This window comes from Lytechinus variegatus, chromosome 15 (genome assembly GCF_018143015.1).
Source record: "Lytechinus variegatus isolate NC3 chromosome 15, Lvar_3.0, whole genome shotgun sequence".
NCBI classification, from domain to species: domain Eukaryota; kingdom Metazoa; phylum Echinodermata; class Echinoidea; order Temnopleuroida; family Toxopneustidae; genus Lytechinus; species Lytechinus variegatus.
The window spans coordinates 7233989-7244119 of record NC_054754.1 but is presented as its reverse complement, the minus strand read 5'-3'; the positions used below and the strand labels follow the sequence as shown (position 1 = coordinate 7244119).

At 37.1% G+C, this 10131-nt stretch overlaps 1 long non-coding RNA gene across 1 annotated transcript; it reads left to right on the top strand.

Annotated features, from left to right (window-relative positions):
- Nucleotides 1-2470: 2470 nt before the first annotated feature.
- On the top strand, nt 2471-8817 carry LOC121429134. The gene is made up of 3 exons (XR_005971871.1): nt 2471-2508; nt 7450-7673; nt 8750-8817. It is a non-coding gene; the product is annotated as an uncharacterized LOC121429134 (long non-coding RNA).
- The last annotated feature ends 1314 nt before the right edge of the window (nt 8818-10131 follow it).

The following is a 10131-nucleotide window of genomic DNA, read 5'->3' as shown; positions in this document are numbered from 1 at the left end:
TGAATTGCTTGGTTGGTTCCCATCCAATCAGGGTACTGCTATTCCGTCCACAAGATGTCTCTTACCTTGTGAGTCCTATATTGTTCTATGTATTTGGCAGATAAAAAAAATCAAAAATGTTCTTTGCCAATTGCGTATAATTTTACATGTTAAATTTGACCTATATACCTTTAATTTCCACCATATATTCTCAATGACAATCAGTGACATCATCCACGGTGCCGCACGCGCGTTTCCGTTTTACACCCTGGCGAAGGCATTTTCCGGAAAAGTAGCCAAAAAGCGACTAGTGAAGAGTCTACGTCTACGTTTGTTTACATTATCAGCTGGGCGCGCGATCCAAAGTCCGCACCGAAGTTATCCGCAGAACATACTTGCAAATGCAGCTGAGCTTATACTTTCCAGGTTCAATACGAATGTTTGCCTTGATCATTTGCCTTGCCGATTTTCTGATGTCTGTCTTTCTCTCTATCTGTCTATATATCTATCTCTCAAATTCTATCTCTATCTATCTATGTAACTGCAGTATCTATCTATCTAATAATCTTCTCTGTCTCTCTCATTCTTTATCTAACATAATTCTCTATCTCTCTCTATCTATCCATCTGTCTGTCTTTCTCTATTTCTCTCTATCTATATATATCTATCTATCTATCTATCTATGTATCTATCTATCTGTTAATTTGTCCATCTTCTCTGTACGTCTCTCTCAATTAATCTTTCTATCTATCTAATTAACATCTATCTATCTGTCTCTCAAATTCTCTATCTCTCTCCTTCTCTAGCATCTGTCTGTCTTTTTTCTCTCTTCTCTTTGTCCGTCCATATTTCTATCTACAACATCTCTCTCTCTCTCTCCCTCTATCTATCCTTCTCTCTCTCCCTCAGTCTCTCTCCCCTCTCCCTCTATATATCGACCTCTCTGTCTCTCCCCCTCTCTCTATTTATCTATCCATCAATCTATCCCTCTTTCTCTCTCTTTCTATCTATCCACCTCTCTCTCTCTCTATTTCTATCTATCTGTCTATTTATCAGATCTTTCGGCAGCTTCTAAGTGTATCAATCCATCAAACTTCAATTTGTCTACTTTAAGTATCTGTTTATTTTTATTTTGTCTGTCATTCTATTCATTTATTCAATAATTCATTTTTAGAAAAAAAAACTATCATATAACAACGCGACTGCAAAAGCATGTTCGGATTTCACTCCTGACTGCCGCGGCTCTCTGTGTACATGAAGCCGGTGCCGAGGAACTCTGTGCTCTGATCAGTAACTGTGCAAATTGCATGCGGTGGTGGACTCGCCTGTGTCGCACGCAGGCTGCAATATATGCAACCAGCGACGTGTGTAGACTCTTCACTAGTCGCTTTTTGGCTACTTTTCCGGAAAATGCCTTCGCCAGGGTGTAAAACGGAAACGCGCGTGCCGCACTCTACTTCATTGCTCACCTCTCCACTCAAATTGCATCTCCATCTCAAAATAAGATTTTGTTTGTTTGACAGTACTCTTCCCATTTAACAACAACAACAATAATAACAACAATAATATAAATGGCGTTTTACTTCCCGATGACCCCTTTATTCGATTAATGTGTGATATTGTTGCTGACTTGAATTTGTCATGGAGTGTAGGCCTATATATTACAATTAGATAATAATAATCACAGAAAAAAACTAACAAAATTACAATGAAAATCCGGGTTTAAATGCATCAAGTCATTAAGTGCAATAATGATAGAAATATAAGTTGATTCATAATGGGCTATGATCCCGCTATGATTCGGAAGCTCTCCATTCACTTCGTGATTATCGGCCTATGCTAATAGGAAGTCTCAATTATCAATCCTCACACTAATACATGTATATAGGGGATCGGATTGTCAATTGAAGATGGACACCATCGACTCTTTTTTTTCTCCTGGAAGAGCTATATTGAAGCAAGTTCTGTCTCGCTTTCCCCACCCTTAATAATGTTTCAAATGATTCTATTTGAATGATATGCCGAAATGTTTTCCCTTTCCACGCACCATGTTCATCTACAAAAGGTTGTTGAAAAGTATGACATAGGTCCTATTTTCCAAGCTTTAGAAATATTCGATCGTTGAAAAAAAAAAGAACCAAAATAATAATAAACATTTTTTTAATTTTTTTTTAGAGGAACATGGTATACCATCCCACTGTAATAACAATGGTAGTGAGTGTGTGATATGCAGAAAATAATGCAAATATATAATACGCTTATAAAAATATACGCTTATAAAAGCGCTTTATAAAAATTGGGTATTATTATTATTATTAATATTATTAATACGGTATACTGATAAATATGCGATTGAGACATTTAGCTTGCCATAGCAGCGCGGCACGATCTCGTGTTTGTTTACGCAATCTTGTGACTTTTGACTTTTGTACCTTGTCTTGGCATCTGTCAGCTAGCTGCAAAGTCTGCATAGTTGCTCATGGTAGTTTGGGGGGGAACAGATTTGGTGAATGGAAGTTCAAGGAAAAGGTGAAATTTAATTGTATTCGTTTATTGCTTCTGAATGATGAATTTGCTTGGAAAAGCCGAAATATTTATTTATTTTTCATGTTTTTAATACAGTTTTTAAATTAGCCGTAACTAGTAATTTGCATATTGTAGCCACTCATTCAATGAACAAGGTTATGATATAACCTTGTTCTCAGTTATATCTCAATGTGTGGCAAAAGAAGGGTGGCAATGTTTGGCTTATTTTCTCTTTTTCTTTGGGGCAAATGCCTGATTTTTTTACACTGACAGTTTCCAATACACTTATTATTCATACAACTTGACTCTTATTCAAATTTGATTCTCTAAATCATTTTTTTCTTAATTAAAAACAGAGATCAAAAAATGAAAATTTTCTTGCCATATTACTTTCCACCAATAGAGGGCGTACACAAAAATATGCCCAAAATTCAAGTTTTTGAGCGCTCTGGTGAATACCAAAATTATTCCCAAGTTACTAATGAAAAATAAATTGCAACTGTATGGAAATTAGAAATTTTGGTCACAAAAGTGATATTTCAATGAATTTTTAAAGTGTGTGCTCTGTACAACATTGGCATACCGTAGTCCTACCTGTAGATTCTCCACAGGCAGGGTGGTAGCAGTGAACAAGTGATTGTAGCTGAGTAGTCGAACGTATATCATATGATTCATAATTACCGGTACCGGTATACTATAACGAAAGTAACCCAGGGGCCGATTGCACGAAAGGGTCTGTGCAAGGTCCGTCTCTCGTGTCGCCAATCTTTTATGATGCGCCATGTGAAACGCATTTTAAATAAATCATTGGCAAACATATTTCATTCATCCGTTCAAATAAACAAAATATTTGTTTATAAAATGACTAATATATCATAAAATTGTATAAATTTGATTTAAAAGCAAGCTAACGAATCTCATTCTTTATCATAAATTTCAGAAACACCCCGCTTATAGTGTATCATAAAAGATGAGCGACACGAAAGACGGTCCTTGGAAAGACCCTTTCGTGCAATCGGCCCCAGGGAACTCGATCCCACCCGCTACGTACGCGGGCGGAGCCCAGGATCTCGTATGTGCAATTTGGCATACTCACCTGACAAGCGTGAAGTATGGTCAAAATAATTCCCCGAATAAATAGTTAAAACAGATATAGATGAAGGTCTAACGTGGCAGTTTTTCTGACATCTGGGCACAGACCCCGGTGGGGTCACTCAATATGACTTGGGGACCGCATGACCGTTACCAAAATCGCGGGAAAAGGGGTCAATTTCACGTAACGTCCGCGGACAGAACACTCCTCGAAGTAGTGAAAATAGGGGTGCTCACCGTCCTCGATCTGATGGAAATAGGGGTCAGGAAAAAGGGGAGAACGATCATGGGAAGTAAAATCCGTCGCCGAGTCACCATCCGCAGAGGGCTCGCTCATCATGCTCTGTATCGTTATGTGGACAACTCTATTTATTTTTACAAAGAATTCTACTTTTCTTATTTTTCAAGAAAAACAAAGTTCTTTTGGATTATTGTATCAGTATGACATGGCTCTTGGTCATCTGTAAGGACTGAGCACTCTGACGCCTGTGCTCCAATTTCCTCTAGTGAGGAAAGGGTATAAATGCCCTGTCCTTGAAATATGGTAAATAGGGGTAAGTTTGCGAAATGGGCAAAAGTGTCCTTACAATCTTATAATTAGGGGTGTTTCAAGGTACCATTTTACCGCAATTTTGTCCTTGTTTTGCGTGAAAATAGGGGGGTAAATTTCGCAAAATGTCCTTGAAATTGACTGCAATAGGGGGTTCCGTGCATTTGTGGTAACGGTCATACGTGTCCCCCTCTGCGGGTGAGTGACCCCACCGGGCACAGACTGGAACCTCAAAAAACAAAAAGTTCTCTCCTACTAGGCTTATACCTCCATCTCTATCGGCCATTTTGTTACAATTCATAACCCTGGGTTATAACGAAAGTTGATCTCACAATGGCCACGTACCGGCGGACGAGATCCCAAATGCACACATGCCGAGTAGAGATATCACGATTTCGTGATATATTAATTCGAATTACATTGGAGCTAAACGCCAGGCCGGGTATAGCACATCTATACTGGTTTTGTTAATTGGTCTTGGGAGGATCAGTGGCGTACATTTGAGTGTAATTGAAACAATTTGGCTGCCAAATTGAAATTGAGACTTTCCTAACTTTAGTTCATATCACTTGTTCACTGCTACCACCCTGCCTGTGGGGAATCTAGAGGTAGGACTATATATGGTATGCCAATGTTGTACAGAGCACACACTTTAAAAAATCATTGAAATATCACTCTTGTGACCAAAAAATTACTAATTTCCATATAGTTGCAATTTATTTTTCATTTGTAACTTGGGAATAATTTTTTTATTCACCAGAGCGCTCAAAAACTTGAATTTTGGGCATATTTTTGTGTACTGACGCCCTCTATTGGTGGAAAGTAATATGGCAGGAAAATTTTCATTTTTTGATCTCTATTTTTAATTAAGAAAAAAAAATGATTTAAAGAATCAAATTTAAATAAGAGCCAAGTTGTATGAATAAGAGGTGTAATGGAAACTGTCAGTGTAAAAAAATCAAGCATTTGCCCCAAAGAAAAAGAGAAAATAAGCCAAACATTGCCATTTGCCATCCTTATTTTGCCACACATGGAGATATAACTGAGAACAAGGTTATATCATAACCTTGTTCATTGAATGAGTGGTTCATATAGACTCTCATAACCTTGTTCATTGAAAAAGTGCACAGACTTGACTTTCAGTATCACTGTCAGTTTTAAATCATATCATTCATAGGGAGATGATGTGACTAGTCACTAGATCTAGAATCTATTTCCGAACATTTGTCTTTATAAGTTTCCTTAGGTCTAGAACTCTAGTTTTCAAACACTTTATCAAACTTCCATCATAAATACACGGGACTAATGCCAAATTAAAAAAAATGAAGATCTATGCACAATTTTTGCTGAGTCTAGATCAATTTTCTTTTCAATAAAGAAATATATTATGAAGTTCTTATTGATTTTCATAATTAATGTTATTTTGGCCTTATCCTGAAATTGGTCACCTCTCTTCGTGTGTGTGCGCTCGTTGTGTACAAAGTCAATGTGAGTGGAAAGAAGTCACCACCGTTGACGAAATAAATGGCAGTGGATGGACTGGTGACATACACCACGATAATGCTGTTAATATTATAACTAAAACAATCATACAAAATCAAATGACTGTGTTGCATGTACATTGAAAGAACGATACCGGTAGTGAAATACATACTGATCACTATCATCACTACAATCTCACAAGTGCAAGTCAAACAAATAATAATTTGACTGATACAAAATAGTAAACAACTAAAAGATAACTACATCTAGTGGTTTTCATTACAAAATAAGTTATAACAATAACAATATATCCTCAATAGAGGAAATTCTTGTAATTACTTTTTGCTTTTGTTTGCAGTAATCAATTAAATACGTCTGATATTGGAAATAAATGCAACAAGACCAACTAAATTGACTGATGAATCTTTGTATCTCTAAATATAAATGTATCTCTTGAATAGAATAATTAGATTAATTATGTGGTCTCTTCTAATCATTTATGAATCCAAATATCATCTTTTTCTAAGTTAGATCTTCATATACATATTTAGAAATTTTACACCAATTTTTATCTACAAATCTAACGTAAATCTTAAGTCTTCAGCAACCCTAAAACATGAACAACATGTAAATGAGTTTCAACAGAAGTCTTACAAGAAGAGCAATATTCTGAATCAAGTTGCTTCATTTTGGATACTCATTTGTTTGTAGTGTTTTGTAAAGATTTGAATTTAGATGATTGTCATATGATTTTATAAAACCTTTTTCCATATTTTTGTTGGAGTCGACTTTTAAAAAAAAGATAGATTTTGGTTTCAGGTGGAGATTCAGAAGTGAAGGGGTTGACCAAAGAAGAGAGTGGATCAAGTTGTAGAGTAGTGGAGGGTTGAATTGAAGAAAAGGGAGGGTGTAATGAATTTTGGCTCAGTCGGTAACGCGTCTGCCCGTCGAACCAAAGATCGTGGGTTCGAGTCCACCCCGGGCGGATGACTGAAGCCAGTGCGTTGTGTGTACACGTCTCTCCCATGTTTCATAGATGCAGGCTATGTTACAATGGAAAACACTCGGTCCCTCGGATAGGACGTTAAATGGAGGCCCCGTGTAGAGGAGAGTGACCACCTTTGCACGTTAAGAAGCCATTGCACTATTCGTATAAGAGAAGGGGGAAACCCCGGTGTAGTGGTCCACCTGCATTTCCCCCAATCAGTTATATCGGGAGGAGAGACCTGCGGGTCACAGTGATTCAGTTCGCTTTTCACCTCCCAGGCACAGGTGACGCCAAACAAATAATAATAAAAAAAAATAATAAAATTTGGCACACTAATGGGAAGGTTGGAGAGGGTAAATCAGGGTGCTTCATAACTTTCAGGCAAGTAAATTTTTAAATAGTTAGAATATACTTGCCCAAAAAATCTTTTCACTTGCCCGAAAAAAATCATTGAAAAAAAACAGTTTCACCTCTTCGAAAGAAAGTATTGCGGTTTTAGAAACCATTGACATTTTTCTCACACTTGATATGAACTGATCTACTTTGTAATTGCATTTCATTTTCCAAAGTGATTTTATATTGCCTGCCATGACCAAAATTAGGGTCCATATATCATATCGACCCTAATTTTGGTCATTCTACTGTGAGAATTTTGCTTGCCCAATTCGGGCAAGTAGTTTAGGTCTTTATTTCAAGACACTTGCCCTACTCTAACTTTTACTTGCCCTGGGCAATTGGGCAAGTGCTTATGTAGCACCCTGGGGTAAAGTAATTTACTGGAGGAGACCAATATGGGTCACTAACTGATAATGACCTTGTTTTCTCATCTTAGATTGAAATAGCAGCGACCTTGAAAGACCTTGAGGAAGATGGGGGAGAAGAAATCTAAGCGACGTTGGTTTATTCTCCTTGGAGCACATATATCTATGTTGGTATATGGGGCAACCTACCGATCATTTGGTGTGTTCCTGGTAGAGTGGAGGAGGTATTTTGATTCCTCTGTAGCTGAGATAAGTGCCATTGCCAGTGTTCTTGCTGCTTCACACCTCCTGTCAGGTTAGTCACCTTATGCTTCTCAAATCCTACCTGATGCGCAAGCTGGTTTACCATTTATGCATATGATTTGCAGAGATGCGAGGTTAAAAGACAGGTCTGTGATTCAGTAGCATACGCAGGATTTTTTAAAGGGGGGGGGGGTTCGTGCTGAATGAAACGTTGGAGAAAAAAAGGTCTTCACCAAAATATGTAGGTCATTTCTTACCAAAAATAATTCACAAGCAAAAAAAAGGTTTTCAAAAAAAATTGAGGGGGGATAAACCACTGTAACCCTTCCACCCCCCCCCCCCCCCGCCCTGCGTACGCTACTGCTGTGATGTGTGAGATTTTAGGCAGGGAACCATTACTGACACAGCACGAGATCACCAGGCATTGTATATACCGGTAATCTATATGAGGATAGTCGGGTGTGAGGATGAGATTTAGGGAGATGAGCAAGAGTCCCTGAAGTGGGAGCCTCAGGCCTTGGGGCGTGAGACTTAGTATGTCTGGGTTTGGTAAGGAGGGGCAGGGGAATGTTGCGTTTCCTTTTGAGCCTATATATCAGAAGAAACATTTCCTGATATCTGGCAATGAAAATAAGTCATTTCCATAATTACAATAAGATTTATTGACAATATTTTTACTCTATTCCTGATTTCTTTTTACATCTTTACCACAATTCAGAACTACTGTTTTGTGTCCCTTTCCAGTAATGGGATTTGAGCACAGGTCCTTGAAGTCTTTACAGGTATGCAGCATACTCATGTTTACCTCATTTTGCGGCTGAGGGAAGAATCTGTTCAGTCATGTCACCACACATGCTGCGGAGTTGAATATACCGTAATATTGGAATTCATAGATTTTCTCAAGAATCCATATCATTTCTCAAGGGAATGGTATATTAGCAGATGAAATGTCATGAAAGTAAATTTTCTTTATATTTGATGATGTTAAGTAAGCACGATGTGCTGTATTAGTTTTCAAAATTAATATATAAACCAAACAAATCCTTTAGATCGGAGCACCTATCGCAGTCATTAAGCATAATCGTAATAGAAATGAATTATTTTGTTTATTGTTTCCTATACCATCAGGTTTCTTTGCTGGCCCATTCATGATGAGATGGGGCTGTCACAACACTCTTCTCATTGGTGCAGCCTTTCTATCACTGGTACTATATGTAGTGTCTTTGCTGATTCACCTATCATCTTGTGCTTTACATCAGGGTTTCTTCAGGTAATACTGCCCCCCCCCAAAAAAAAAAAATAATAATAATAATAAAAAAAAAATTAATAATAATAATAAATTAATGAATAAAATAAAATAAAAATAGCATAAAAAGTAAATACCTGTTTTAAAGTAAAAAATAATAATGATAATGATAGTATTAACAATAATTACAAATAAAGAAATTTAAAAAAATGTACAAATAGATTTAAAGAGTAAAGAAAAAAAGAAGTGGGAGAGTTATGTTTCAGCACCATGGTCACGATTCAGAACTACTATTTTGTGTCCATTAATCTAATAATCACTGAAAGATTAATTGAGGAACAGTTCATTATTAATTTCACTACAGTCAGTCTGTTGGTATACAAGAAGTGATTCCTGTCAGCTGATGACATAGGGCTTGTTGCAGGTAGACAGGCGATCAAACATAAAGTTCTCTACAAATCTTGATCTTCAACCAATCAAAAATGTCTATAAGGACTTGCATTTGATATTGTGTTAGTTTTAAATGCAAGTTTTTTGGGGGACAGTACCCTTACAGGCTCTAAACTTGTGATCATTTAGGAGAAGTCTTTCATTTTGACCCTTGCTGCATCGGTTCCATGACATCTGCTCCGGCGACAATTGCTCCGATGGAAAATCTACACATTAAGCAAACCATAAAACCTAACTTCCAAAACTAAATAAACCCTAATCGTAGTCATAATAATATTCTGAACCAAAATCTCTATCACAATCCTAACTCCAATCCTATGCCTTCTGAGATATTAAGCCCAGAGCAATTGTTGAAGGAGCAAATGTCTTGTCACCGCTGCACAGAATTCTCTTTTAATTGTATAAGGGGTGAAACCTTTGATAAAAGATGCATAAGAATTATTTCATGTTGTCAAATATGTTTGTTTTGATATTCTTCATTGGAATTATAATAAAGAATACAGTCTATGAAAGAAAAATGCATTTTAACCCGTTGTAGATCAAACGTTTCACAAACCAAAGTCATTTACAAATTAAAAACAAATACTCATGTGCTGTGTTAATGACGACCAAATACACTCCCTACTTAAGGTGTACAAGCTTGATCACTAAAATCTGAAAGGACACTCCCCTTCTTCCTTGTAATCATCTCTTTGTTTTCTTATCTTTACACAAGGTTTTGGAGTGGGGCTCATCAAGAATGCAGGTCAGGTGGTAGTGGCCCACCACTTCAAAAAGGGTTATTCTCGTGCCAATGGCTTTGTCAGTGCTGGTG